At 34.5% G+C, this 27198-nt stretch overlaps 1 long non-coding RNA gene across 2 annotated transcripts in view; it reads right to left on the bottom strand.

The window, feature by feature from the left end:
* Positions 1-5819: 5819 nt before the first annotated feature.
* Positions 5820-27198, bottom strand: part of LOC143240287 (uncharacterized) — a 29212-nt gene continuing 7833 nt past the window's right edge. The window contains exon 4 of one of the 2 annotated variants that reach the window (XR_013021698.1): positions 5820-13895. This is a non-coding gene — a long non-coding RNA (uncharacterized LOC143240287). The remainder of the gene's footprint in view (positions 13896-27198) is intronic. The other variant, XR_013021699.1, reaches the window with a different exon arrangement.

Genomic DNA, 27198 nt, shown 5'->3' with positions numbered 1-27198 from the left:
CTGTTAGTATTCCTGGTGAGTTATGATAATTACAATTATGCTGCAGAAAGTCCTTTACAATTTGTGTTACTGTAGTTTTTCTCTTAATGTTGCAGACAAGATGTAAACATTGGTTTTATGCTATTTATCTTTTTTATAAAGTGTTTTGCTTTATCTTAATTTCCTTTAACTTTTTACTGGATGTTTAGTAAACAGATAGCCTCGCTGCTTTGAGCCATAAAATACCAAATCAACCAACCAACCATTATTTGATGGTGTAGTTTATAAGTTTTATAAACTTGTACTAACACTGCACTTAAAACTGTAAAGTATGAAGTCTGTACTGTGTGTTAAAAGCCATGCCAAGAACTTATTTATTTTTTCAATTATTACAACAAACCTACTTTCATGCTATATGTATGTGTAATGTCTAGCTTAGCACAACATTTATGTATATGTCTGTATATTTATTATAAACAAAGCTAACATTTGAAAACTAATTTTTATGCCCAGTCAACAGCAGTTTTTTTTTTTTCATTCTAGTACCAAATCTGGAAGACTCGCAATTTATAATTGCCACTCACTACTTCTTGGCATATTTTAATCTTGAAACCAGACAGTATCACCCTTGTTGAATAGATAGGGTACTTAAAAAAACCTTTCAAAGCAATAGCCATATAAACCTGGAAATTAGGTTACTTGCTTTTATTGTGTACTATAGCAAATAAATTCTCAGTTGCTTTTCTCTGTGTCAAATACCATGTCTAACTAGCTGTCTATTGTTAAATTTTAATTATTTATAAGAATGAATGGATGTGTATGTATATATGTACATGTGTGATTAAATGTATGAAAACATTGCTAGTTATTAAATTTTTAAATATGTGCACTTTGACCCTTGACTTTTTTTTTCAAATAAAATTAAAATGTATATAAATATATTATGTGTTTCTTGTAATTGTTTTACTGCTTTCTCTGTAAATCCTGGTACTATAGTATATAAGACAAGAGCTAACTGTTGTAAAACCACCTCAACCCATATGTTATCCCAGTTTATTACTTTTGTTATAGAAATATTTTGTTTTGAAATTTATATGCAAAAACGGCTCGTTTGGGTTGAGAAAATATTTTACATAGAAGAGCGAACAACGAAGAAGGTTGAAACGTTGTTCGCTCTTCTATGTAAAATATTTTCTCAACCCAAACAAGCCATTTTTGCATATAAATTTCTCAACAAGTGGGTTTCTCGACATCACTGATTTTGTTTTGAACTTTTCTATTAGAATATAATATTTCACATAATGAAGGTACTTAAAGATTATCAAAATATATCATAAACAAGCAACTATGGAATTAGAAGATAAATGAGTCCTGGGATTTCATCTTTCATTCTATTTTGCTGCAAGATACTCGATTTCTGTACCTCTCCTCATGAATAAGCTGAAACCATCCATGTTTTATATTCTTACACTATATTCAGGCTTTAGAACTGTACAAAAGTCAGTAATGTATATGTAATGAGCTGATAAACATAAAAGTTGCAAAAATTCTGTAAAATACGACAAATTATTCTTTATGTTTATGTATTGTAATTTTAAGGTCATATGTAACACAAATGTATTTAATCTACACAGAGTCCAGAGGAAAGTAAAGTCTGTGGTATTTGTATATTAAACATTAACTTAGCAACATAATCATAACTAGAACTTTAGTGTTTGAAAATTGATGTATCGTATTGCTTAATTGCATATTGTAGGTATTTGTATCTGTTGTGAGAGCAAAATATTATCTCATAATTGTTACATTTATTATTTACCCTTAAAACATGTTACTGGAGTGATTACATTAAACATTTGTAAACACATGAATATTTCAAATTTTGTTACAAGTTATAGATCCATACTCTGAGAAATTGTTACGCAGGATAGAAACAGATTCAAAATGTTGTAAGGTTACAACTCGATCTTTACTCACACTGGTGATAAATTTGGAAAGTTTACTTTAAAATATACATTAAAGAAATTATCAATTTGGCTCATTTAAACTTTGCCATATTTTTGAATTAGTAAAAGCAACAATGTAAGAGTAAAATCAATCAATTAATCATTTTTATCACTTAAGGATGTTGGAAACATCCACGTATTGTTATCAAAATTATATTTATCATAATGTATCTTGAATGATACATTCTTCAGTATTGTTACAAATATAAACTCTTACACAGCTTGTCTTTTGTGTCTCTGCAATTAGGAACATCAAAGTAATAGATGGTCTAGATTATATTAATATGAAACAAACAATAATAAACTAAATCAAAATATTTCATTTCTATATATGTTAAACACGAATCTAGCAAATGTATTAAAGATTCCTTTTGAAAAGCAGGTGTTATTATTGTAATAGAATTGTGTCCACTATTGAAAGGAATCAAAAATTAGCAGTTGATAAACTTTGTTATCAAGAAAGTATCAAAGACAATGAGAGCTGTGTGTGCTAGCCTTTCCTAATGTAGCAGTGTTAGACTAGAGGGAAGGCAGCTAGTCATCAAAACCCACCATCAACTCTTGGACTACTCTTTTACCAATGAATAGTGGGATTGACCATCACATTATAATGCCCCCATGTGTATTTGGTATTATGAAGATTCGAATCTGCGACCCTCAGATTATGAGGCGAGTGCATTAACCACCTGGCCAAACCAGGCCCCTGTTTATCTTAAAGCCATTTGCACTGCAGAAAGTGTCAAGTGTATATATACATTTGAAGACTGAGTTATCAGTTGTTATTGTCAAAGTTACGTTATCATCATGCCCATTTACATTTATTTTTGCTGTTTCATTTTCGTTTATTAATGTTATTACTTTGTTTGGAATTCCATATTTTCTTACTACAAAATACACAAATTTATGACTTATTCTGTCAAAGGCTTTCTCACGATCGAGTGAAATCACACAAGCAAGAGAGCAATTACTGTCTGATATATGTATTATGTTTACATTATATATCAGGTCATTCCATAAGTAATGTCCAAAAATTTAATACAGAAAGTGTAATATCATTTCTACCTTTGAAGAAGGCTTTAGTGACTAAAATATGTAGTAAGACGCATATAGAAATGTTCAGACAAATAAAAGAAACTAGCCCAACTCCACTTTTTCAGATCATTAATCAAATAAACCCCTATGAAGATGGATGTGTTTGAGGAGCATTTTAAGCATATAATGCTTTATGAGTTTAAAAAAAAGGCAGTAGAAACTACACATTGAAAATGTTTATGGTGCAGAATCTCTCAATGAAAGAAAGTGTCAAAGATGGCTTCAGAAGTTTAGATCAGGTGACTACCGCTTGAGTAATGTGCCACATTCAGTTCCTCCTGTTGCGTTTAATGACGACTTGCTGCTGGATCCTTTTAATGAAGATTGTGCTGTAACAATTGAAAAACCAGTACAAAAGGTTAATTCAACAGTTCACCATCTGTCATCTGAAACAGCTTGGAAAGGTGTCAAAACTTGGAAAATGGGTCCCCCATCATTTGACAGAAGCCAAACTTAGAACAAGAGTTGACATCTGCACTTCTCTGCACTCTTGTGAACACAACTTACCTTCTTTTGAACAGGTTAGTGACTGGAGATGAAAAATTGATATTTTATAAAAATGTTAAGTGCTGAGCCAATGGCTCAGTGTAGGTAAATTGGCTAAAGTACAGCCCAAAATTTAACTCTACCCTAGGAAAGTCTTGCTAAGCATTTGATGGGATATTGTTGTTGGGATTCACTTAGAGTTGCTGCTACTCAATGTAACAATTACATCAAACTTCTATTGTCAATAGTTAGAGTGCTTGAATGTTGCACTGAAAGTAAAAGAGACCTCCTTTGGTCAAGCGTTAAGATGTTGCGTTACACCAGTATAATACATGGCCCCATACAGCAAGGATCACATCTGCAAAGATTGAAAAGCTAGACTGGGAAAACTTCACCATCCTTCTTATTATTTAGACCTCGCCCCATCTGATTATCATTTATACTAAAGTTTGCCAAGGTTGATGGAAAAGAGCTTGGAACACATGAAGATGTCAAAACTCCCCTTTCTACATTCTTTTCCTCCCTTCAAACTCCACAAAAATTTTGTAGAAGTATTCAGAAGCTTGTAAATCTTTAGGAGGAAGTAATATTTTCCTATTGTACTTATTATTCTGTTGTTTAAGCATCTCAGACGAACTGACTTTATCATTAACCCAAACATGTATCCAGTAAAAATACTTTTGGGAACATATACTTGCATGTTTTACTAAGAGCTAGACATATGTATGTGTATGAAGTAAATTTGGTATTATACCAATCCCAAACAAATTTTGTCAAGTCATCAAACTATATATTGTGTAACAATATACACAAACTTTCCAGCTCTTTATAAAACTCTTTAATATAAGATTACATGTTTTTTAAAAAGTAGAATAAACCAAACTAAACATTAGTAAACAATTTATTATTTAAGCTCACAGATCACATAATAGCCCAACAATAAAACTTAAACATAGGAGTGTAGTTTGTAAAAGGATAAAATGTTTCTAAATATATATTTCCACCACAATAAAATGCAAAACAATTATTTAGGTATTGTTTGCTTGGTTGGTAGCCCCTAACATAATCAATGAAAATAGTTTGCAAATTAAATTTCCAGACTTTTTTGGGTGTTCCTACTTTAATCAATATATTTCTGGCCTTTCAACATCTTTGTTAGAAGTGAAGTAAACAAAGAGCAGATTTACCTCAATAAAACAGTACTGAAGAAACAGTTTGGCTCACAACATCTCATCTTAGTAGTAACATCAGTAATTAGTAAAGAACCATGCTCATATACTTCAAAGACAAATTGTTTATTATGTTTCCTAGCCTACCATTGAAATGACATAATATTAAAAAATGCTGAAAAACAACATGCATTTAGGTAGAAAAAGCAAAAACAAAACTATTAAAATGACACCCATTTTTTTTTCCATAACATAGCTAAATTTTTTTTAGTAAAACAATGCAAAAAACCAACAAGCAGTACTAGTAAAATAAACCTAAAATGACTTTTGAAAGAAATTATTTTTGATGAAATATGATATTACAATGTTTCAGAAATATAACTATAAATCCATCCAAAATATTAGTAACAACTTCTATTATAGTAATCCAGGCCTGAGAAAAATGAACTTGATTAATAGTTCAGCCCACTAAACAATACCTTCCTTCAGCTTTAACTTAAAAAAAATTAGGATGCACAGTGTTCTCAAGTAAAGAATTTGTCCTGCAACTGTCCATTTACTGTGAAACAGTGGTAATTTGTGTGAGCAACATTGTTATAGAAAGTTCTGTGTTAACTAACGTCAAAAAATAATATTCTCCAATTATTATGACTTAAAATTTTGTGAAAAACCCGCTGCTTATGTAAATAGAAATTACCGTTATAAATACCACTGAAATTCAATACTTTTATAGCTTCAAAGTCTATCATATTTAAATAAACTACCAATGATTGCAAATAGATTAATACCTGCTCTCTCTTTGATAAGATTATAGTATTTTGTTAAATACTGTGTAATATATTTCAGATCACTACCCGCTAGAACTGAAAATTCCTTGATTGTTGTATCTTCAGCACAATGAATAAAGATAGATCTGTATCTGTAAAGTATTTTATGCAACTTAAAATTCTTAAATAACTTGGTAATAACATTGTATAACACATCAAAATGTTTCCAAAAAATTACATTCATGGTAGGAAACTAGCAAAACAAATTGTTGGTTGTACAAAACAGAACTTGGTGGTGAATAAAATAGTAAAACAAAAGTATATTTTTCAACAACTAATAAATTTTATTAGCTATTTACACAATTTGGTTATTTATGTTAACATACATGCAGTCTACAAAATGTTAGAAGAAATTAATTTTTTTTAAAAATCCACTATAATATAAAAGTTATGTAATGAAGAAATATTTCATTTATAACAACACTAAGACTTAAAATACCTTCTTATTGTTTGCCAATAACCACAGTAAGAATTAGAAGTATCCTTACAAAACCTACTTCTAGGAGTTCTGTTAATGTTACTAATTTCTTAATTTTTTAAAATAAATGAGAAATGGAATATAAAATTTCAGTGAACATAATTTTGCATCAGGTTCAACAGTTAATTATTACAACAAAAACCTTCACCTTGCATAAACAAAAAAACATATAACCTAGTATCATTAAACTTTTCAAGAAAGCATAACATAAATATACAATATTATACAATTATACAGCATTATAAAATACAAGCACATACTACAATGACAAGTATTTAGTTTGATCCATTTTGGAATATCTTTATTTTTAGTGTGTTTGACAAGTTTAAAACCAAACAGGAATTTTGATCTAAATAACAACTTAAGCATAGCAGTTTTGTAATGGAGAAAATAAACATCTGAGAAATAAGGTTTTTAACATATAATAAATCACATGCTGTTTAGACTGTAATCACACAACTCTTTAATTAAATGCTGACAAATTAAAATAACTCGCTACATAGTGTTGTATGTATTTTAAAAGTATAAACAAAACAACATATCTGCAAGGTATTAGTATTTTCTTTACAGTTTGAATATGTTTTGATGAAACAGCTATTACATTATTTTACTAACATACTACTATCCAGAGATCTGATGTACATTTTTTCAATTTAAAAAGTTTCTAAGTTTTTATAGTTGACAACACTGACAGCATAATCAATACTGCATTGTTCTTCACACACAAACCTATGTATTGGGCATGTTAGGTGTAACAGAACATATGATACAGTATTCATATGATGTACTGCAATTAATTGAGCACTTTTTGGTACATAAGATTATCAACTCCAGGAATTTATATTAAGATTTCCAAAAGTTGAAAAAGTTAATTTTTTACACATCATATGATGATAATTATATATAAACAAGCTAATCTTATTTTTTAATATTACTTACAGCATTCTCAACATTAGTTGAATTACTTTTAGTAACAAGTTAATTAAGATAATTGTCTTTATTTAATATTCATCTCAATACATAAACAAAATTTCTATGTTTCTAGGTTAATGTCTGAGAAAGTATATTCATTTACATGGAAGTTGGATACTGGAAATTCAATACTAGTACAATGAACTACTTTTCTAGTTAACTGAAGACTTTGAACAGCAATGCAGGTTGTTCTGATTCTAGACCAGTTTTAACAATACTGTAACAAGGTGATTTCTGAGATTCCATAATCACAACAAAGCATGTGATTCTTTATCAGAACAAAAATATATGAAGGTCATTTAACTTCAAGAGTTCTCTGTTCATCTCTGGGTATTACAGCTAAAGATCCATATAACTCTTGACTTTACATGTTTTCTGGTAACAACATCCTGCATAAGAAACTCTGGTTTCCTTGCTCGTAAATCTCTCTCAAAATATGCAATGTGACTTTCCACTTTTATTTCTCACTTTGTCACTGTGATAAAACAAAATGACTATTTGCTACGACAAACCCACAAGGTTATTTACAATCTGGCTTTCCAGTAAGCTCTTTTTGCACTCTTGCATATCATTGATGTATGGTTTCTTTTCTGTCAAAAATAGTTTGTTTACAGACACTTATGATTCATATATAACACATTACTCAATATTCCAAACTTGCATCTGTTACAATGCTTCAAAAATAATAAAACTGATGATGATTAATCTTTTTTATAAAATTCTTCTCCTTTAAGCACTTACATAATTCCATCTTCTCAACAACGAACTTAATACCAAATAGTTTGGGGACAGCTGGTACTTTTATAAGCCAAGAATCTTCTCTCACAATTGGCCCAGATTACACCTATATACTACAAGTTTCTTCAGTGACACAGATTTGAAATCATGATCTTGAGGTTGTAATTCAAGTGCCTTAACCACAAGACCATATCGGGTCTGCTTGTTGCATTCCATTTGAAATAACAATTTTGTAATTGAAAATCTTCAACCAACTTTCATGTATCTATCTCAACAATGATACCTAGTAACATTTACAGATACTTTAAACAAATCAAACAAGTAATACCTTGCAAAATGTTTTCAATTCTTGTTAATTTACGGTAGCACCTAATTATTCTAAGATTAATATTTCATAAATCATACATAATTAGTTTCAACATAGTTTGCTTTAATAACAACTTAAATCCTCAGTACAAATTCTGTTTTCCTTAAACCCTACAATATGAAGGTAAAGAGACAACAGATTCTTCCTTACAGCATACATTCATTGTAATCCTTAATATCACAAATGTGTATGTAGTACAATGAGCGTAGACTTTTAAAGTACATGTATAACTTTTACATATAAGGAATACATACTTGTCTTTAATATTTCAAACCCCCACAATACACAAGTTATTCATGTGTATTATTTATAACCAGTAACATATCTTGTTCATTTTCCACGCACAACAATAATGATTTCAACTTGTATATCCTCACCACATCAAATTGGTCCATTTGACAATATCACAAGCAACTGCAGTCTTCCAATTTACACACAGCATATTTATCAAATTTACCTTAAACCTACACTTTTTTCTACTTGTACATCCTTTTCACCACCAACCTGTCCATGTTGTGAAATCCTTCAGTCTGTTATTACACTCCTCTTATGGATACTCACATTTCACATTAATATAAGCCATTATGAATGTAACAACAGTTATTCTGTTACACCATACTTGTCATACAGACAATTCTACTTCCATCACTGTGTACCTACTCATTTTTGGTTCACTACAGTGATTAGGGATTACTTTTTACTCAACTTCATGTCATTTTCGTAGTTCTTTAATGTTCCATTGCAATGATTTGTTCCACAACTTTTTCATTGATTTTAAGTATCCAAATATACAATTTCTATTTACTATCAGTCACATGAATTATAAGTTAGTTTATCACTAGTTCATAATTTCTCATCTTAATAACTCAATCAGTTACATTTGTTTGTTTACAAGTTAACTCCCCCATTTTAAATGTTTACTTTAATTTATGTGTTGATAAAATTCTCTTGATAATTTGTCTGATTTTTCTGGTGATAAATATTATGTTTCCTTTGACACCATGTTTTTAATATCTGAATCTCTTATCCTTCCATTTATCCTTAACTCTTTTATATTGGTTAATTTTATTTAATTATACAAGTTCATATTTAGTTTTATCCTCAAAACATAACTGTAGGCTTGTTCAACTGGGTTAAGAAAGTTTTGTAGTAATAGTTCTGAACAATGGATTGGAGATGGTGATGAGAGTGGATACTAAAAAGACTATTGGTTTAGTAGGATCTATTAAAACATTGATCTGTGCTTCTTGAAACCTATTTGATAAAATTCATTTATTTAACTTTAACCATGACCCCATTAACCTTAATGGCAGCCGCAATTTCTAACGTATAATTGTTTGTTGAGAATACGAGAAAAGAAAAACCGTTGGAGATTATTCCTGCCACTGTTATAAAATCAGAAGTTGTAATTTCTTCTGAAAGTGGAAAAGAAGATAATGTTATGGACTATGCAAATGCAACACAAAAAAGGCTATCAATTGATGAAAATAAACCACAAGAAAATACAGAAGTAAAACAGATTCATCTCATGCCATGGACGAGTTAATTCGTTCTCAATAATACCTAACCTCAATGCTAGATGTCAGTACCAATCATGCATTTGACCAATTTACAAATTGTTTCACTATCGATCCAACATGAAGAAGCATTAGAGTTGTATTTTAAACTTGGTTGGGAGTTAAGATAGCAGTGGCGATTGAAAAGATTCGGATTTTGAAAATTCTTTGAAAAATATGAAAATACAAGGCTCAGATGTTAGTGAAGATGATGATAACTAGCCATCAACCAGCACTGTTAAACGGGCAATAACACCAGGGAGTAAATGTAAAATTGCAAGTCGTGGTAAGAACAGTTCCAAGAAAAAGTGCCCTACTGACAATGATTGTAATGCTGAATCCTTTGCTGCTCCAGTTATAAACCCCTTCTCAGAAAATCATGGTATCCAGTACAATTTAAGCCAAGACTCAAAGCCCTTTCATTGTTTTCAAAAGTTCTTCCCTCCCACAATTGTAAACCATATTGTAACATAGACCAATAAATATGCAGAAACTATGATGGCCCATGCTGATTTGAAGGAACATTCTAGAGTAAAATCATGGAAGCCAACTAATGAGAAGGAAATTTATGGGTCTGATAATGCTAATGGGCATAGAAAGAAAACCAACAATTTTCATGTACTTCAGTACTGACCCTTTACTTCCCACACCCATTTTTGGTCAGTGCATGTCAAAAAACTGGTTTCTTTTGCTGCTATCAATGCTACACATTGTTGACAATACCCAGAAAAATATTGTTGACCAATGACAGCACAAGATACAGCCCATTATTGAACATTTACGGGAAAAATTTAGAACCTCATATGTACCAAACGAACATGTCTGTATTGATGAATCTTTGATACTATAGAAGGGTTGTCTAGGATTTCGACAGTACATTCCATCTAAAAGGGCTAGGTTTGGGACTTTTTCATCTACAATCGTGCTACTACACAGTACAGCACTAAAGAGAGCAGACAAGGCGAACGTGTTGTACGCACATTGATGGAACCATTGTTTGGACAAAGTTATAAGCTCTATTTGAATCGCTTTTTTACAAGTCAGACTTTAGCAAAGTCATTGCTTGATTGTGACACCTATTTGTGTGGGACAGTAATGAAAAATCAAATTGGGATGCTGAAATGTTTCACAACTATCCAAAGGGGAGAAATGGAAGTGACACAAAAAGACAACATTGGTGTTTTTCACTAGAAGGATAAGAGGGACATTTTCATGTTGAGTACAATACATGACAATACCATGCAAAACACTGGAAAGATCAACCATGCTACTGGTGCAGCTATTGTAAAACCAAAATGTGTCATTGATTATAGTTGTTATATGGGAGGAACTGAATTATGTGACAATGCGTTGCATGCTTATCCGAGTATGCGCAAGGCTGTAAAGTGGTACAAAAAAGTACTTTTTCACATGATGGATATAGCCGTGTACAATGCTTTGGTTGTTTACAAATCACTGGGAAACAGCCTGTCTCTCCTGGAGTTTAGACTCAGTGTCATCCATACCCTGATTGAAGATCACCACACCAAGTGCCCAAAATCCACCAAAGGCCTGCCGGTCTTCCTTGGAAAACCCCCTTCGCCTCACAGAACGTCACTTCCCAAAACTTATTCCCCAAACAGAAAAGAAAAAGTACCACACTAGAAAGTGTAAAGTGTGCTCTGACCAATCCATGAGGAGAGAAAGCAGATATGAATGTACTGATTGCAAAGTGGCTTTTTGTGTTGATCCCTGCTTCAAAACATTTCACATGAAAGTGAATTATTAAATGTGTCACGTATTTCAATACCCAAAAATGACATTTTGTGCATTATTGTTTCATGTTTTGTACATATTTCTTCATTTTGAGTACTACTATAAGTTTGGCTTAGAGAAAAAATAGTATTTGTTGCTTATTTCCTTTGTTTTAAAAATTACTTAATTTTGCTGAAAAAACTCGGCACAGGAGCTGCCGTGGCAGCTGAAATACTTGGCAGTCAACAGGTTAAATCAAATACTGAATTAGACTTAAGTAACAAACTCTTCACCTCTAATGTTGCTTTGTAATGAAGCAAAAAAATTATCCACGATAGATGAAGATAGCAACACTAGAAAAAAACATAAAGCTCAAAGAAAAATGATTATCAAGTTTTACTGAAAACTCAGAAAATGAAGATTATTTGGAAGATTCTTCCAATACTGCAGTACAGCGAGTATCTACCAACGAAATTAAAGTACAAACTGACACAAAAACAACCTTGGATGTTAATAAAACAACAAGTATCAAAGCAGGTCTAACTATAACATTGAAATATGTGCAATCTTGGTTGCAGAGGAACCATACAAGCGTCCTGGAGTGGCCATCGCAGTCACCCGATCTCAACCCAATTGAAAAGGTTTGGCATGAGTTGAAGACCAGGGTTCATCAGAGTGATCCAAAAAACATGCAAGAGTTGGAGGCCTTCTGTAAAGAAGAATGGAAGAAAATACCACTTGAGTACTGTCAAATGCTCATGGAGGGCTAAGAGGAGATATTGCGCAAAGTAATTCACCTGAAAGGCTGCACAACTGACCATTAAAGTAGATGCACAAACACTTTCTACCCCTCCTATGTTTGGTTATTTGTTTATAAACAGTTTATTTGTCATTCAATTTATGTAGATGTGTGTTAATATAATATACTCTTCAAAACAAGAAATGCAAAGGGATATTTTTTATTTTAAAGAGAAATATATGTAGTAACATTACAAGCTCAGAGTATGTGATGTTACACGTGTTAAGGCACCGATTGTCAGACCAAAATGACAATAAAAGTTGTGCACCTTGAAAACGGAGGAAAACATTGGATTTTTCGCCAAAACGCATTCGTGTCCAATAAATTTGTCTGAGAGATCTGCATGTTCTGCAAGTGCAACATGTGCAAAATCCTATAAAAGTGACGGGTTCTCGGTTTCCATAGCTCAGTGTTAAGCCACCGACACGCAATACAGTTACGCCAAGACTGACTGAAGCACAACGCAACAATGCCATTGGTCGCTTGGAAGCAGGCGAATCTCTATCAGATGTTGCCAGAGCTGTCAATGTCCACCCAAGCACCATCACAAGGCTATGGAATCGTCACCAACAAAATGGATCAACTCGTGACCGTCCACGATCTGGCAGACCTCGTGTGACTACGCCCGCACAAGATCGCTACATCCGGTTACATCACCTTCGGGATAGGACCACCACTGCGACGTCTACTGCCTCAACCATACCAGGGCTGCGTAGGATTTCTGATCAGACAGTACATAACCGTCTACGAGATGCAGGAATCCGACCTCGACGTCCATTTAGAGGCGTCATCCTCACCCAGCAACATCGTCAAGCACGGCTGCAGTGGACTCGGGCACATCGGGTATGGCCTCATCGATGATGGAGGCATGTTTGGTTCAGCGATGAATCACGTTTTATGCTTCGTAGGCAGGATGGAAGGACCCGTGTTTACCGTTGCCAAGGTGAACGTTTTGCAGCAAACTGTGTGCAGGAAGTTGACAGATTTGGTGGTGGCAGCATCATGATGTGGGCTGCCATCGCCTACAATGCCAGAACAGACCTTTTGCACATTCAAGGGAATCTTACGGCTCAACAATACGTTGACGATTCTTAGGCCCCATGTGCAACCCATCATGGTGAACGTCAACGATGTTTTTCAACATGACAATGCCCGTCCTCACCACTGTCTTCTTGAGACACCACAACATCAACGTTCTTTCCTGGCCCTCCAGATCACCAGATTTAAACCCCATCGAACATCTTTGGGACGAGTTGGACCGACGTCTGCAATGACGACAACCTCAACCGCAGACTCTACCTCAGCTTGCAGCAGCTTTGCAGGCTGAGTGGACAGCCATTCCACAGGATGTGATTCGTCATCTCATCGCTTCCATGGGCAGGAGATGTCAAGCAGTTATTGATGCTCACAGGGGCATACTCGTTATTGACGTTGAGTAACGTTAAACTTCAACTAGTGAGCGTGGACTTCGCCTTTGCAGACTTTGGATGTTCAGCAGTGAATGTGCAAAGTTTCAAACGTCATACAGAACTACCTGGAATAAACTTGTTAACAATTTGTCTCAAATTTTGCCTTTCTCTTTTTGAAGAGTATATTTATAATAAAATATAGTTTCATTATCCTACTTGTGATACTTTTTAAGTTATGAGCAAAAAACCACTCAGGACCCAGGGGTACGAACACTTTCTGTCATAACTGTATGAAATAAAAAACACACCATCAAATGACAATGAAACAACAGACACATACACAACAAACAAAACCAGCACTGACACAAGACAAGATAACATATGCACAAACACTTAAAAAAAGCAATCACACAACTACCAAAAACAGCAAAAACCAACAGATGTGACAAACAATAGCACACAGATAAAACACAAATACACACATATACCAAAACCACAAGATAATGACAACTCCACTAAGGAAACATATGACAATCCTATTTGTAAATATAATTACAAATTTCGTCACAGACTTTATAGCCAAGTACACAAAACCCACACAAACAACAAATTGCCTTAATCTCCAAATAAACACAAAAAATACATCATACCTTACATACCATAAATATTAACACTGCTATCAACCTAAATTCTCTGTCATATATATATCAACATCCAAGGTGTACTGGTTTCCAAGAAACATGATATCGAAGACATAATGGAACAAACTAACCCAGAATTTGTAATATTATGTAAAACCTTACAAAACAAAGAATGTTGCTGTCACACAAAATAAATCTATCAGTTACTGATATTCAAATCATCAGCAACAACGAACATATAACTAACGATATCCTGTTAAATAATTGTTTTACCATTACAATAGCAGGAATGTATTGTTTCCCTACAAAACAAATACACTTAAATTTACTTTACATTTTTCCCCACACTCAAAACACCATTCTAATAGGAGATTTAAACAGTAAACACATCAACCTTGAGATATAACTCCACAAATGCAAATGGAAGACTTCTCCTCCAATTCATAGATGAATACAACATTGCCTTCCTGAATGATGACATACTTACTACGGATACCACTAATACCAATGATATACTAGACATATGCCTAAGCTCGAATAATATGAGCCAAAAACTAGTTAAATTTCATGTGGGAAAAAAATGTTGACAGCAATCATTTACCTGTATGGTGTGTCTTCGATCTCACCCCCCATAAAAATACATATAGGAAAGATAAAATTTACTATCAAAAAGCACATTAGAAGAAATACCAAAAAGAATTACACCATTGGCTAGCAAACAAAATTATGAAAACAGCTAAAAATAAAATAGATGTTGAAAATTAATGTCAAATAATTATAATCACGGAGTGCCTTCAAACTGCAGAAAATAAAGCAATATCAAAACAACAACATAAAACCATAAATAATGCATGGAAACTGCACAAACAACCAATAACACTAATGAAGCATAGACGTCAATTTAGAAGACAAATCATAGAGAATTAAAAAAAACAAAAAAATAAAGCAAGATACCAAATCAGAGCTGAAGTAAAATTATTAAAACAAGAAAAATGGGACAATTCCTGCTCCCAACTAAATGAAAAAACAGATCCGAAACAATTTTGGATACACGTAAAAAGATTCACAAATGGAGACACACTAGAACACAATACCAAAGTACATACAAATAAAGCAAAAGCCTAAACATTCAAACAATTTCAAAATACATTTAGGACACACAACGACACAGACATGAATGCACACTTTTAAAACAAAGTAAACAATTTTATAATGAACAACAGTGAACTATTTGATCCATTCTTCCCAGTCAACTTAAATAACTATCAAATCAACAACACAAACACAATTTCCATATAAGAATTCAAGCAATAACCAATACAAAAAATCATCAGCAGAAGAAGATATACAAGCCGTCCTCCTTAAAAATGTGACCCCGAAATTAATTGGACATCTCACAGCAATTTTAATTTATCATTATACTCTGGTTATATCTCAGTTTCTTGGAGGCATGCAAATGCATTAATGTTCTATAAAGAAGGAAAGCCAGCCAATAAACCAAACAGCTACCAACCAACTGTGCAGGCAAAATTCTTGAGAGAAACAGTAATACTCTCCACATTCTTGAGATAACATAAAATTACCAGAACCAATTCTTAGCACTTTTAGTGAACAAGAATGCATCGTCCCTTGCTTTCTTGACAATGAGAAAGCTTTCGACACTGTATGGCACAACGATCTCTGGTTCTGAATGCAAGAAATGGGACAACCGCAAGGAATTATTCGCTGGATATCTAACTTTCTGGAAAACAGAATATGTAGAGTTAATGTTGAAGGGACCTGCTTACAGTGTTTTACTCCAGAAGTTGGTGTACCTCAAGAACAAGTGATCAGCCCTATCCAATTCATCATGTACGTGAATAATATGCCTGTAAAACATCCAAGTAATGGATACTCCTCACAGTTTGCTGATGATGTGGCAGTCTGGAAAAGTGTACTAACACCAATTATAGCAGCCAAAAAATTTCCAATCACAAGTTAGTATAAGTGAATATTGTCAAAAGTATACAATTAAAATAAACACAACTAGTAGTATTCACCAAGTTAACTAAAGATGAAAAAGCACAACCTCAGATCTAATATGAATGGAGCACTCCTTCAAAATGCTACATCCACAAAATTTTAAAGACAAACATTTGACTCAAATCTGACATGGTTAAAGCACACAAATAACATTAAAACAAAAATTTGGCAAAGAACAAAGTATGCTAGGAGTCTAACTGGTACAAATAGTTGAGCAACGGCAGATAACATTGTAAAAATATATAAAACATACATCAGACCCATCATTGACTATGCAGTCCAGGCATGGGTAAATGTAAGTAAAAACTACAACAAACAATACAAAATACACTACTTATAAAGTACCCAGAATTACCTCATCAGAATTCATGCATAAATGTGTGCACACAGAAACAATAGCATGTTAACTCCTACATAGTTCAATAAATTAGTTTAACAAAAATTGAAGAAAAAGAAAAAAATGAACTAGTAAGTGAACTAGACAGGTACTGCATACATAATGAGGATAGTCCTAAACACTTACCCCAATAAATATATTTTCAAAAAAGAAAAAGACCACCTATAATCTGGACTTCACATTAGTTTAGGGCAGTGATTCTCAACCTGTGTGCCACAAGATATTGGCAGGTGTGCCCCAGTTTTTGAAACACATTCAACTTTGTTGAGATTTTACAAGCAAGTCGAACACATCAGTTAAAAAAGCTACTATAGAGACACTCTGAAACCTTCCAAAACATTGGATGATTTTCACTGAACTCATTTCATTCTCGACAGCAAGGGTTCGACTGTTATGTTTTATTGTGGCACAAAAAGTACAGCAAAAGACCAAGAAATTTTTGAGTTGGTGATTAAAAATATTTTGCTCTTCAAATTACATTAGAATAACTGTGAGAGCATTTGCACCAATGGCTGTCCAATGCAAGAAAAAAAGAAGGGATTTGCCACTCTGGTGCACCAACAAAATCTAAACATTAGGATTGTTCACTGCATGATTCACAGAGGCGCTTGCCTACAAATCTTTGCCGAAAGATTTACAGTCTGTTATGAATTAAGTTATTCAAGTGGTAAATTTCATCAAGACTCTGCCACTTCAATCTCGACTTTTCTCTCTTCTCTGTGAGAAGATGGATTCAGACTACAAAAAGCTACTGTATCACACTGAAGATCAATGGCTTTCAAAAGGAAAGGTGTTAAAGCGTCTTGTCCAACTGAAACCTGAAGTAATTTCTTTCTTGGAGGTTGAGGAAGCAGGTTTTAAATTTTATTTTCATGATGAGATCTGGTGGCTGAAGGTTCAATTTCTCTCTGACTTGTTTGACAAATTAAACTCTCTGAACTTAAGTCTCCAAGGACCATCTGAAAACATTATTACTGCAACATCCAAACTGAAGGCCTTCGATGAAAAGGAGACACTGTGGAAGAATAAGATCTCGAAAGGAGTCCTTGATTGTTTTCCTTCTGTTAACAAATGTCTGTCAAAGAAGAAAATTGTCCCTCAAATTTTGAACACATTAAGCGACCTACAGTCCGCACTAGAATATTACTTCCCGTCACTTGCTGTCAACAAATATAACTAGGTGACCTATCCATTCGGAATCAACGAGACAACAAATCTTACAACTGAGGAGGAAGAACAGCTCAATGATTTATGAAATGACAAATTTTATTAGTCATTGTTTCCCGAAAACAGCTTTGATGAGTTTTGGATCTCCATTAAAAATTCATATATGCATTCAGTTCAAAAGTAGTTGAAGTTCTGCTTTCATTTGCATCTTTGTGGTTTTGTGAAATTGAATTTTCAGCATTGATTGAAATTAAAGCCAGAATGAGAGAGAGGCTTCTTACAGTCGATGATGAAATGCGAGTTTGTTTGTATACGTTAGAGCCTCGCTTCAATTTGATTTGCTCTCGGAAGCAGGCACAAGCGTAACATTGAAAATATATGTAAAAATAAAACATTTTGATTTTTCTGCTCTACCACAAAATCGTTAAAAACCCTTAAAATGACACTCATGGCCAAAGCAAGCGATAGTATTGTCAATTTGCAGCTGACATTAATATTACTTGCTTTGGCCATAATTTTCGTAATAAGGCTTTTTACATTAACTCTTCTGTGTTACGGGTATCTAAACATGATGCACAATGACATTATTATTGCTTGCTTTGGTCGTGATTTACGTTCTAAGACTTTTAACGTTTGCCATATTACGCAGTGGTGCACAAAGTCCAGCCCGAGGGCCAAATCTGGCCTGCAACGAGTCGCCAAGTGGACCACGGTTTCCAATGGGAAAGTCAAACATAGAGAGTTTGAGTGCTTAGAGTTCGTGCCTGTGTGAAGATTAAGCACTATCGAAGAATATGCATTAGATTAGATACTGGATGGTTCCATTTGTGTCGAACAATAAAAAAATTTAATAAGCAAATCTCGTTAATGCATAGGCATTTAATCATTGGCTCAATGACGTAATATTTCCGTAATTATGAAATCTCACGCGTTCCAATTTTTCTTTGAGATTTACTTATGAGCCCTATTTTGATATTATTTCGTAACAATGTGCAAACTCTTTGATGTAATCATTATTTGTGTATTCTTAATGTGATGTCCATCATATGTGAAACAACTGTGGGACGATTTTAATCTTCACATTTTTATGGCCCCAATGGTTACAAGAAGTCTGTTTGGGCCCCTGACTCAAAAAGTTTGTGCACCACTGCTTTAAGTATTAAAATGTTACTCTAAAAAGCTTATCAATTGGTAAAAAAAATATTGGGCTTTTTTAATTACAAGTTTGTTTTTTTTAACCCTTCAACTTGCTACTTTCAACAATTCAGATCTGGCAACCCTGATCATGAGAAACATCTATTTGTTAACAGAAGTGTCGGTTTCTACCAGTTAGAACGGTAGCATAATGACATCGAATGAAGATCAATGTAAGGGACGTAAGTTATGACCAGCGATAAACTTTAGTTTATTAACTGTGTGTTGGTGTGCATATCTCAATACTGTGATAAATTAAGCCAGACGTCGTCAATGTGGCCTGGAAATGAACTATAATCGATAGGATCTACTGAATGTTATGTTACAGTTAACAGTAGTTTATTAACTGTGTGTTGGTGTGCATATCTCATTACTGTGATAAATTAAGCCAGACGTCGTCAACGTGCCCTGGAAATGAACTATAATCGATAGGATCTACTGAATGTTATGTTACAATTAACAGTAATTTATTAACTGTGTGTTGGTGTGCATATCTCATTACTGTGATAAATTAAGCCAGACGTCATTAATGTGGCCTGGAAATGAACTGTAATCGACAGGATCTACTGAATGTTATGCGACAGTCAACTGTACATCTTGCTTCCTCAACATCGAGAAGTAATTTCACACTGTACAGTATAATGGGCTCTGGTTCTGCATTTATGAAATGCTAAGAATCATTCCCTAACTCTCGAACTTTTTGAAAAACAGACAATGTACTGGGTGGCCCGTAAGTACCTACCCATCCATATGTTATTATGTTATATTCAATTATGCATGTATTATTAATTTGTTTCTTTTTTTTTCAGAGACATATGGCTGATGTAACCCCATTTACACTTGAAGAGCGTATTGTGACAAGTACATGGGTACACGAGTCCAAGAATACTGGTGACACCCTGGATACAATAACTGGCAAACTTAGAGAAAGATTCAATGAGGATCCACCAACACGAAAAACGATGCCAAATTTGGAGAGCAAATTGTTTGAAACTGGCAATATTAAGAATGCATCTTGTTCAGGAAGACCAGCTAAACGTAGAGTCATGTGCTGGTGTGGAAGAGTCAGTAATTAATTCACCATTAAAGTCGACAAGGAAAAGATCAGCTGAACTTGGTATCCTGCGAACAACCATGCAGACCTTTATGAAAAAGGACATGGGAGTTAAAGCATGGCAACCTACATTTGTGAATGAACTAAATGATGCTGATAGAGAAAATAGGAAGCTGGCATGTGATGAGTTACTGCAAATCTTCAATACGATCCCTTCTCAGGGAAAGGTGATGTTTGGAATGAGTGAGCAAGTTACTTTTCGAGTCGAGCACGAAATGTTTACTTCTGGGCAAAGGAGAATCCTCATTATGAAAAAATTGAATACAACACTCTACATGTCATGATATAGGCAGCACTTAATGTGCATCATGTTATTGGACCATACTTCTTTGACGAGCCACTAAACCATACCTCATATCTAAATATGTTACAACAATGGCTTATACTAAAAATCGATGAACTTGGAATCAGAGAGGAGGTTTGGTTTCAACTAGATGGTACTCTGACTCATTTTGCCCTCACTGTGCGAGATTATCTTAATGACACTTTTCCAGACAAATGGATAGGTCATGGTTCTGTAACATCCCTGGCACCCATGAAATGACCCACAAGAAGTCCAGACTTGACAACATGTAATAACTCTCTTTGGGGATACATCAAGGACATCGTGTCTACACAATGTTATAATATTAATGATGAGTTGAAGGCAGCTGTTACCGTGGCATTTGGAACAATAACCCCTGTTGTTGAGGAAAATGTCTCACAGAACTTGGTGTCACATAATATTATGCAGTGAGAATGAGGGACAGCACACAGATACACTGGATATATAAGATATATGGATGGTTAGGGGCTTATGGGCCACCATGCAACCCTGTAGATCAGGGGTTCCCAACTGGTGGGTCGCAAAGCCTTGGCAGGGGAGTCACTTAGCCTTGGCAGGGGAGTCGCTTAGCCTTGACAGGGGAGTAGCAAAGCCTTGGCAGGGGAGTTGCGAAGCCTTGTTAGAAGTAGCTTGGGATAACATTAATTTTATTTCATCAATTACATTTTCATGCTCTTACATTTTTTTTGTTTCGGTGCAAAGCAAAACATGTGCTACATTAGTTCAATGTCATTAGGTGATATTATAGGTGTATGTATGCATGCCTGTGAGTGAATGTGCCTGTGTGAATGTGTATGTGTCTGCAACTGTATGTATGTGTGTACTAGTGAGTAGTGAGTATGTGAGTGCACGCGCATATACCTATACTTGTGTGTCTGTTTAGCTGTGATTAAGTGTGTGTGCTCGCTGTTGACACGTCACATGTCCGTTGCTGATTGGTGGATGACGAATTGCACGACTGGCCACGCTCCCTTCCCTCCCAATACTTACCCCATCATTACTCTACCTGTGCCCCCCACAAGTAGTCAGTGTAAGATCTACAGTTGGCAAAGCGTTCATTATTCAACATTTTTATTCTATTTTAACAAGGAGATAAGTAAGCAGTAGAGGTGAGTTGTGTCCATGGCTAAACGGCGCAGATACTCAAAATGCTACCTCTACATTGGCTTCACCACTGTGCTCACCAACGACGGCATAGAGAAACCACAGTGTGTTTTGTGCCATGCTGTCCTGAGTGCAGAGTCAATGAAACCATCAAAACTCAAGCGTCATCTCGAGACGAAACATCCAGAACACGCAAAGAAGGGTTTGAAATTCTTCAAACGGCATGAACAGTGTCTTAAAAGCCAAAGAATCGATAGAAGTGGGTCGTTTCAGCAGCAGAGTGCAGCCGTAGTGGAAGCTTCATGTGAGATTGCATTCGAAATTGCTAAACAAAAAAAGCCTCACACAATTGGAGAAACACTTCTTAAACCCTCATGATGAAAGCAGTAAATCTTATTCTTTAATAAGAACGTTTTGCAGCAAACTGTGTGCAGGAAGTTGACAGATTTGGTGGTGGCAGCATCATGTTGTGGGCTGCCATCGCCTACAATGCCAGAACAGACCTTTTGCACATTCGAGGGAATCTTACGGCTCAACGATACGTCGACGAGATTCTTAGGCGCATGTGCAACCCATCACGTCAACAACATTTTTCAACGACGCCCGTCCTCACCACTGTCTTCTTGAGACACCACAACATCAACGTTCTTCCCTGGCCCTCCAGATCACCAGATTTTAACCCCATCGAACATCTTTGGGATGAGTTGGACCAACGTCTGCGACGGCGACAACCTGAACTGCAGACTCTACCTGAGCTTGCAGTAGCTTTGAAGGATGAGTGGACAGCCATTCCACAGGATGTGGTTCATCATCTCATTGCTTCCATGGGCAGGAGATGCCAAACAGTTATTGATGCTCACGGGGGGCATACTCGTTATTGACGTTGAGTGACGTTAAACTTCAACTGGTGAGCGTGGACTTCAATTGTTTTAAATGAAAGGTTAGATAAAAACCCATTTCATCACATCACATTAATGACAGATCCCAAACAGTATTACATGAAGTTTTAAATTCATTTGATATAGTTCATCTTTACTGTTATAGTTTTCCAACTAACCACAAATTCATTTGGTCAAGAATAATCTGTGGTAATTTGTGAGTCTTGTATAGATAAAATACTGGTGTCTCAAAGAAGACTATTCTGTTTTATGAAAATTGGTCATGTTCTATTTCCTTACAGTAGTGGTTCCCAACCAGGGGTGCAAAATAGTGTTCCAGGGGATGCAAGATAACATTTCAGTTTTTTTTGTTTATATTAAGGGTACTGTCCTATATATTCAAAAATTACATTCGATTTTTTATTTCTTGTTTTTCTTGTTACAGACTTAGCTTTTTACCTTAGCTTACCTTGTTACGATAAACTATCATTTCTACTGTCACCAGCGCAGACCGAAATCTTAATCTACAACTGTAAACAAACACATGACACGTGACCTAAATACTTGGCACAACTAATTAGGTTAGGTTTGTGAATGCCTTCATAAAGTGTCTGTTATTTATTTATGTCATGTATTCACGTGATCGTGACTCAAGAAATTTCCAAAAGTATCCAGAATTAATTGATGACGTCATGCGACATACGTTTGAAAACGTTCTAGAAAGTTTCACAGAGTATATAAACCCATGAGTGATGCTATGGTAGTCAGTGCATTGTTGATTCTGTGTTTGTGCAAAAAACTTCATTATGTCAGAGAAAAGGAAATGGAATGATGATTATGTGAAGTTTGGTTTCACTTGCTTCTGAACAACTGAGGATCTGCAAAAACCCCAGTGCATGCTTTGTGACGCTGCCCTTTCAAATGCAGATTTGAAGCCATCTAAGCTGCAGGAACACTTCAACAACCGGCATGGTGGAGCAGCTGTTGCAGGCCATGATGTTAAATCGTTGAAAGGTAGAAGGGCCCACTTTGATTCTCGAGCAACCCTTCAAAAATTAGGTTTTATATCTGCTAACAAACCATTGCTGATGGCTTCATACCATGTGGTGTATAAAGTAGCCACATCAAAGAAGCCCCATAGAATTGCAAAAGAGGTGATAAAACCATGTGCATTAGAAATGGCAACAATTGTTCTGGGAAAAGAAGCCTCAAACTAGCTTAAACTAGTGCTGTTATCAAATTATGTTATTCAAAACCAAATTGGTGATTTGAGTTTGAACATTTTGGACCAAGTTATCCCATATATCATGGATAGTCTCTTGAAAATCTCTCTCAATTGGACAAAACAACTGATGTTGCAAACTGCAGTCAACTCATTGCACTAGTGAGGTATCTTCATGATGACACCATAATGGAAAATTTCCTGTTCTGTGAAGATCTGAAAAAAACCACAAAAGGGAAAGATGTCTTCCAGTGTGTGAAGGACTTCTTTGTGAAATATGATTTAGATATCCAAATCATTGGTTCTGTGTGTACCGACAGTGCCCATACTATGCTAGGAAATAAATCAGGATTTTTTGCACTGATGAAACAAGAGATTCCGCACTTGCAAGGTACTCACTGTTTTTTTCATCAATATGCTTTGGCATCAAAAACATTGCCTCCAAAGTTGAAGAAGGTCCTTGACACTTCTGTGAAGACCATCAACTGGATTAGGGGTTGTGCTCTGAACAACTGCCTCTTCAAGTTGCTTTGTGAAGGTTTTGGAAGTGAGCATTCACTTTTGCTTTTCCACACAGAAGTCTGCTGGCTGTCACATGAGAGAACTTTAATGCGCTTCTTTCAACTGCGAGAAGAAGTCAAAACTTTTCTGAAGGAGCGTGACTATGATCTGCCCAGAGAAATAGAATTATAAGAATTCAACCAAATGCTAGCCTATTTGAGTGTATCTCTTCAAGAAAAAAACATAAACATATTGAAATGCTGCAAAAAGTTACATCTTTGGTGTCAACGAGTTAAGAGGGAATCTTTCGAATTTTTCATCACTCGAAGAAATGGTAAATGAGGATAAGCCCCTAATTCCATGTGTGTGTGAAGAAATTTTGGATCATTTGGAAATACTATCAAAGTCATTTGATGGATATTTTGGAGGAGAACACAACCTCACATGCAAATACCATGAAGAACAACCATCTAGATGAAAAGACAACCCCTTCTAGAAGACCCCAGAAAGAATGTGTGTGGGACTCATTAACCATCTCAGTTTCTGAGGCTGTGTTGACATGTTTCACAAGTTCCAATTCAGCCACTGTGCCACAACTGCATAAAGAGATGTTCTGCCTCAAACCTCTATCTTGATAACAGATGCATGAGAACAATATTCCAGTAACTAACAATTGGTATTTAGTTTACACATAAATATTCAAGATTTAACTCACAAGAAGTGAGTTTTAACTCTGCAGCAGCTTACACATTGACATTATTCCACTAAAAGAAAAACACAATTTTTAGCTTCAACCAGAAGCATAATTTCAGCAGCATTACTAAACAAGAGAATCATTATCAACTTAAAATTGTGAAAACTAACCCCCAAAATCTATTCATATATCAAAGGGTGTCTCAAAAAATGTATACACACATTCAGCACTAATTCATACTTATTTCTTATTTTGATAAAAAAATTAAGGTAAACATAGGGGATGCAGACTTGATGTTTGAGCAATGCAAATTGGTATTGACATGGCACTGGAAATTTGAGAATGTATGTGAAGTCAAACAATGGAGGCATAAATTTATGACAGAACCTCCAACACAATAGACCATTTTGACATAGAACTTAATACCTTTTGCCACAATTTACAGTCCCCCACAAAAAACTAAAGTCATTTCACCACATACATTTGCCAACCAATAGAAACTGAGGTTCCACTATCATCTACTAAATTTTCAAAGTCTTGTAACTAGTCTTTTTCTAATAATCATTTTCCCTTCTTCCATCTTGGAACTGGAGTTTGTAAAACACCTTCTAGAGTATTTACATGAATGTAAATAATCAGTGTTTAATACATAAAGAGTGTCTGGTCAGTAATTTTAATATATACGTGTTGATCAATATCCAGTGCAGTTGTTTCTACATATCAGAATATCATATACTGCTTGTGGAACACATTACACACATCACAGAATATATTGTAACACAAGTTTTATTTCTTTTTCAGTAAACACCTCAATTCAGGGTTCATTTTTGTTTTGACTTGGTTTTATTTATAACAAACTATATGTATGTAGTAATAATGAAAACCTATTTAGCAATTTCAAGATATAATATTTGATCAAAATCCACTGTAACTGTTTCTGTATTTTTAAATATCATGTACTCCTGAAATCTAATACATATGAAACAAACTCAATGTGTTATTACATACATATAGTTTGTTATAAATAAAACCAAGTCAAAACAAAAATCAAAATCACTACACCAGCTGTTATAGAAAAAAAGAGGAGATCAGTGATCTTTCCATAACTGTCTGCAGGCAGTGAAAGGTGATATAGATGTGTGAGGTTGTAGACTTTGGCACTCACATCTTGCTCTTCTAATTTCTATTTCTTTGATTATTTTCTTATGTTATTATTTTTCATGTGAGACTAAGAAGTGGAGGGTAAGACAGACAGATGGTGTATCCCCTCCACAATGTGAGCCCTCTCTTCAATCACTTCCAAAACCTAGGGTACATTTTATATCTCATGATTAAACTTGTACCCTGGGAATCCTTTCAGTTGGTGCAGCTTTTGTATTTTGAGTTTGGCTTGTTTTTCTTTATTACAAAGTAATAGTCAGAGGTTCAGATTTGTTTTGATTTTATTTTACTAAACACTGCAGTATTAACATTTGCTTTATATGTGTTCAATGAATATGAATCATTCTACATTATGTCAACAAATATGAAAATATTTTTTAAAAATTTTCTATACAAAAAATACTATAGCAGTGTTTCCCAAACTACATCCCACAGAACAATGATGTCACATTTCAGATAAAAAAAACAGTAACAAAAGTAAATATATCCCATGAATTAAAAAATCATAAAATCATATACTGCTGCATACCATATATTCCCAACATCAGCTGTAAAATAACCAACATTTGGCAAAAACTAGTAACAAAATATAACATTCCAGTTCATACCAAATTTATTCAAAAACCAGGCACAAAACTGAGGTCTATACTGTGTAAAGACTACACTGACAAACACCACACCAACATTATTTATAAAATACAATGTGATAACTGCCATGACTTCTATATTGGAGAAACAAGTAGGAAAATGGAAACCAGATTCAAAGAACATAAAAAGTCACCTTCACACGTTTTCGAACACTGCAAGTCAAATAAACACAACATAACCATAGAAAACACTCAAATACTAAATAAAGAAACAAACATAAACAAACGCAAAATTAAACAGCCTTACTTATACAACAACTCAAGCCCAAAATAAATCAATACAAAGGAACACCTTTATACCTATATATTAATAAATATAATCAAACATCTACATTCCTACACTCAGTTACACAACCCCCTTCAAACATGTGGTCAGATATTGGTCAGTTACTTCTTTCTTTCTTTGTGAACCTGACGATGACCGAAGAAGGTTGAAACATTGTTCGCTCCTCTACATAAAACATTTTCTCAACCCAAACCAGCCGTTTCTACATATATATTTTTCTCTAGAAGTGGGTTTTC

This window comes from Tachypleus tridentatus, chromosome 13 (genome assembly GCF_004210375.1).
Source record: "Tachypleus tridentatus isolate NWPU-2018 chromosome 13, ASM421037v1, whole genome shotgun sequence".
Taxonomy (NCBI): Eukaryota; Metazoa; Arthropoda; class Merostomata; order Xiphosura; family Limulidae; genus Tachypleus; species Tachypleus tridentatus.
This window is presented reverse-complemented; position numbering and strand designations above follow the sequence as displayed.